At 52.6% G+C, this 5,088-nt stretch overlaps 1 pseudogene; it reads right to left on the bottom strand.

The window, feature by feature from the left end:
• Nucleotides 1–1,258: 1,258 nt before the first annotated feature.
• LOC121836604 lies at nucleotides 1,259–3,878 on the bottom strand (annotated as a pseudogene).
• Between the last annotated feature and the right edge of the window lie 1,210 nt (nucleotides 3,879–5,088).

The following is a 5,088-nucleotide window of genomic DNA, read 5'->3' as shown; positions in this document are numbered from 1 at the left end:
GATCATGTCCAGACCTCCGAACGGTTCGTCCAGTCGTTGCGTAATTTGCCTGAGCCGAATGTAGTTGCGTTCAAGTTGTCCGAGCACAGCATGCTCACTTCGTCGATAATGACGCAGTTCACTTTTCTAAAGGCAACGCGGAACGTGTTGAGTTCGCTCTCATTTAGTCCCGAGTCTTTGCTTTTGCGCGAGAGCTTAAACGCCGAATAAACCTTGGTTCCTTCGACGGCCACTGCCGCTTTCCCCGTGCTGGCGCAGATTATGTACGCGTTGTAGGGGCTAGAATGGTTGTAACGGTTCTACGTGTCCATTGCCAACTTGAGGACAAAAGTTTTACCACACCCAGCCGGTCCCGTCAGGAAGACGCGCAGCGGAGGCGCTCCGACCTTCGTTCGCCTGTGAATGATTTCTCTCAGCAGTTCGTGCTACTCGGGATTTATCGTACGCATGAGCTCATTATACTCGGCCGTATCTATAATGTCCTGTCGCTTGTGCACGGCAGCACAGGGACTCGTTTCTTTGACGAGACACATCAAGTCTTCGCTCGGAATGATATCAGCATCCTGGTGTTCGAGATGTACCGCGTGGGCTGTATCTTCACGAGGTTCCTCCTGTTGTTGTTGTTGTTGCTGTTGATTGATCTCTTCTACCAACTCAGCAATGATGTCACCGTCTCGAGAATATTCTCGTTGCTTGGCAGCAATCACCTTTCTGTTTTCGTCGTAAAGCTGCATGTGCTTGTTGTTGTCTAGTACATCTACTAGCCCGTTTGCGAACGGCACGTATAGCAGCACTTGCTCTCGTTTATAATCGTTGATAGATTCCAGCGACTAATGACGGTACCGGATGACGACGGGTCTGTCACGAAGGATGTATGTCTTAGTTCGAGCGTCGTACCTGTACTCGCTGACGAAATCTGCCAAGCATACGTGTTGCAATTCGGTCGTCCTCTTTTCATACTTATGCACTAAGTTTAGGTTCCAGACATCGGTAGACGATTCACTGAGCTTCGCAAGCTCCTCTTCGGTCTTGCGCACCCGAATGCGTTCTTCGGGGAAGCACGTGGGAACGTAAACGAATTTCGACTTTTTTCCGACATTTCTTGTCTGAGCAGAAATCAGGCCGCCTCCTGCGACGACATCTCTACCGCCTTGAGCATGGTAACCCCCAGCATGCGCATCACCCCGGCATAGTCCATGTCGGGATTCTCTTGGATAATTTCCAGTATCGCTTTGTGGAGGTTTGACATTTCTCAATCCTATTTGTTGCCGTAGTCGACCACGTAGGTAGCGCATGCATAGTGGTCAAGTATGACCTGCAAATTCATGTCGGAATCTAGCACCTTTGCGATCTAATGGTTGAACGCATTGACAAACTTTTGCTCTGGCGTCCGCCGATGCAGCACGCAAGGGCGCGCTCAAAGCGCCCTTGCGTGCTGTATCGGGGGGGGGGGGGGGGGGGGGGGGGGTAAACTCTGCGGTGGGGGTGAACTCTGCCCTTTCCAACGCTTTCGCAGCTTCTCTCGCTGCGCTTTCTCCGCTTCGTCTTCCGTCGGAGGGAACGGCATCACCCTCTTTGTTTCGTTGCTTGGCATGAACGGTGCGCCGAGCCTAAATTTTGATCTTCCGCCCTTGAAGCAAGTGTGCGTGTGTGCGTGTATCTGGGTGCGCAGTCGCTTCAGTAGATTCGTGTCTACCGAGAGCAAGGACTTTACCATTCGCAGGGTTTCGGGCATGTCTCTGCAGAGCTCTTCTTCGGGAGCATTGTCTAACCAGAGAATGACGTGAATGTGCGGACTCCTGCGTTGCTGAAACTCGACGCGCTTGAAATAGTCTAGCACCACGTATGGTCGTAACGGACAGACCCGTTTGTCTTTGAGAATGTTCATGATTACTCCAAAGATTCTTTGCGAGTAAATGGCGCACGCAACCGGATCGTTGTTGCAGAGCTTGACTGTCTGCATACTGTTGAGCTCGTGCAACGCCCGTGCAATCCCTTCCGGATCCACCCGCAACCGTTCCAGCGTTTCGACCAGTCTGTGCCAATGAATTTCTGCGGCCGAGAGCGTCACGAACGCGTGCGGTCTGCCGAGCTGTCTAATCATGGCGATGAGTTCCTTGTGTCTGTCTTGCCAGTACTGCACCGTGTATGAAATGCCGCGTATGAACGCCAAATCTCTGTTGACCACTTCGTCCATAAACGCGGTTCTGGCTGTTTCGAGTTGCTTGCGAGTGATCTTGCTGGTGATGGAGTTCGTTCTGAAAGTTATCGTTGTCTGGGATACGTTGTATCGCATGACCTTCATCGCCATGTACAGCACGTGCTCTGGGCACGCTGCCCGGCGATCCGTTCTTCGTATCTCGCTGCTGGTCTTGATAAACGGCGTCGATCTCGGTCCCGTGATTTTGCGAGGCGCGGCGAGGTATATTGGCGGCAACGAGAGTTCCTCGGCCTACTCGTCAAAGAGCAACGATATGGGCGTTTTGCCTTCGCCGGGAGCCATGTGGACACTATGCGTAAAATCCAGTAAGCCCCGTTTAGCGCTTTCGTCATACACCATCGTGTGACTCGTGGCGTTCAGAGCAATGACCATTTGCATGGGGTCCTCGAGATCGGTGATTTCGAGCACTAGTTCGATCTCGTCGTCGTTGCAAGGTACGTCGTCGTCGTCAAACTGCGCGAGGAGACTCCAATTGACCTTTATGTTTAGGCACTTGTAGAGAGGTGAGTCTTCCAGGTACTTTAACCACGCGTGCAGGTTTCGTTTCTTGACCAACCCGGACTTGAACGAGGGCTTGCTCATCCGCTTTCGCTTTATGTGCACGTAAAATCCAGTAAGCCCCGTTTAGCGCTTTCGTCATACACCATCGTGTGACTCGTGGCGTTCAGAGCAATGACCATTTGCATGGGGTCCTCGAGATCGGTGATATCGGGCACTAGTTCGATCTCGTCGTCGTTGCAAGGTACGTCGTCGTCGTCAAACTGCGCGAGGAGACTCCAATTGACCTTTATGTTTAGGCACTTGTAGAGAGGTGAGTCTTCCAGGTACTTTAACCAGGCGTGCAGGTTTCGTTTCTTTATTAACCCGGACTTGAACGAGGGCTTGCTCATCCGCTTTCGCTTTATGTGCACGTCGGTGGCTGCGTCGCCGCGTATGTTTCTAAGAAGGCATTACACCGTTTCCTGCGCATCTATCTGAACGTTAACCACTTGAGCTTTGATTCCGTACTGCCCGTTGCCGTGCGTCAAACGCCTGATGCTCATAAACGAGAGCCGCGGAGCGATTAATCGTTCTTCTACGGGGTTCAACGCTGGCAGGTGCTCTGGTTTGGGCGGGTAGCGGTAACCGTGCGTTACACTCATTGCAGGGACCTTTCCGTCTACCAAGGATTCTTTGCACGTCGAGAAAACCAGGTACTCACTGTGATCACCACCACCTGAGAACTCTTGCTGCAGCACTGCAATGGCTTTGGCTCGCAACTGTTCGTTTCTTATGTTACCGATTTTGATCAACGCATGGTCGAACCAGATGCGATCACATACCTTGCAGCTGCGCCCGAAGCGTCCGTCGAGGAAATCGCGCTTGAACCGAGCATCGGCGCCTACCGTCTCCGGCAGGCACCGCTTCTGGCGTTTAGCCGCCACTTCCTGAGCTCTCGTCTCCGGGCTAGCAGCTGGCTGTCGGCGTTGGCGCTTTGCCGCCGGTTCCCAAGCTCTCAACTCCGGTCCGCTTGGCGTTTTTGACGCTTCTCGCTCCCTGGTCTCATGAGCAGCTCGGGCCCCCTGCGCAGGCAGGGGGCCCGAGGTCGGACCTGCCTGCGCAGTAGACGCCGGGCCTGCTGGACGACCGCTGCCTGGAGGTCCAGTCGACTAGCCATCACCCCGGCTTTGATGTCCGGCGGAAGCCCACTCGACGTGGCCGCCTCCGCCGGCCGAGTTTCACAGTCCCACAACACGTGCTCCGCAGTTGCCCGCGCACCACACAGCACGCACTTATCACTTGAGTACACCTCAGGCGCCACATAGCGCCCCACCACAGGAGTAAACACGCACTCCACCTGCAACTGCCGCAACAGCACGGCATCCTCCCTAACCAAATCCCCGTGGGGCAGCGGGAACACCCGCCGTTCCTCCCTCCTGGTCCTTAGCACTTCCCCAATTTTATCGAATAAAAGGGGCATTTACCGCGCAGCGATTCAAATTCAAAACACGTGACCGTCATGTGATCGGAGCGGAGCGCCCTCTTTCGGATGCTGCACAAACCGTGTGCGACATCACGTGAGCGCCCTCTGTCGAACGCAGCGCATCACTCGTGAGACGCGCCGCAATTCAAAGCCTATAGCGCCCTCTGTCGAACGAAGCTCGGACCCTGTGACATCACACGTGAGACGCGCCATAATTGAAGTCCTATAGCGCCCTCTGTCGAACGAAGCTCGGACCCTGTGACATCACGTGGTTGTTATCAGGTGATGACCGCAGCTGTCAACACTATTGAAAAAGGCCAATATGAAGTCGGCTTATTGGAAATATTGTATTCCAATGAAGATGATGGAAACCAATAAAAACGTATTGTTATCCGATTAACCCAATAAGCACGATGGGAATTCATATCGGAGCACAATATCCCGATATAGTATGCGGTTATTGGTATACAACAGGATATTGGAGCACAATATCTCGATATAACTTGCGGTTATTGGTATACAACACGATATCGGAGCACAATACCCCGATATCATACACGGTTATTGGAACAGAATACGACATCGCGTGCATAGTGGTGACCGACATGGACATACTGTACGGCCACACGATATACAAATATCGGTCGTCGATCATGGGACCAAAGGAGAATGCAATATGATATCGCGCGCATAAATCTCAGAACGCGGATACCAAGTTACCAACATGAATTACGTTGGCATATCCAGACGGCAATACGCGCGAAATATATTGGGTGTGGATACACACATAACATAAACGTTCTGCGTTGCGAACACATTAACATTGATCGACAGTGCAAGTATGTACAGCTGTTAGTACGGCACACAGTACACACAGCCTCGCGCGTTTTAAACTAGACAACCA

The sequence above is a fragment of the Ixodes scapularis genome, unplaced genomic scaffold, assembly GCF_016920785.2.
Source record: "Ixodes scapularis isolate PalLabHiFi unplaced genomic scaffold, ASM1692078v2 PGA_scaffold2__306_contigs__length_199485367, whole genome shotgun sequence".
In the NCBI taxonomy this organism is placed as follows: Eukaryota; Metazoa; Arthropoda; class Arachnida; order Ixodida; family Ixodidae; genus Ixodes; species Ixodes scapularis.
This window is presented reverse-complemented; position numbering and strand designations above follow the sequence as displayed.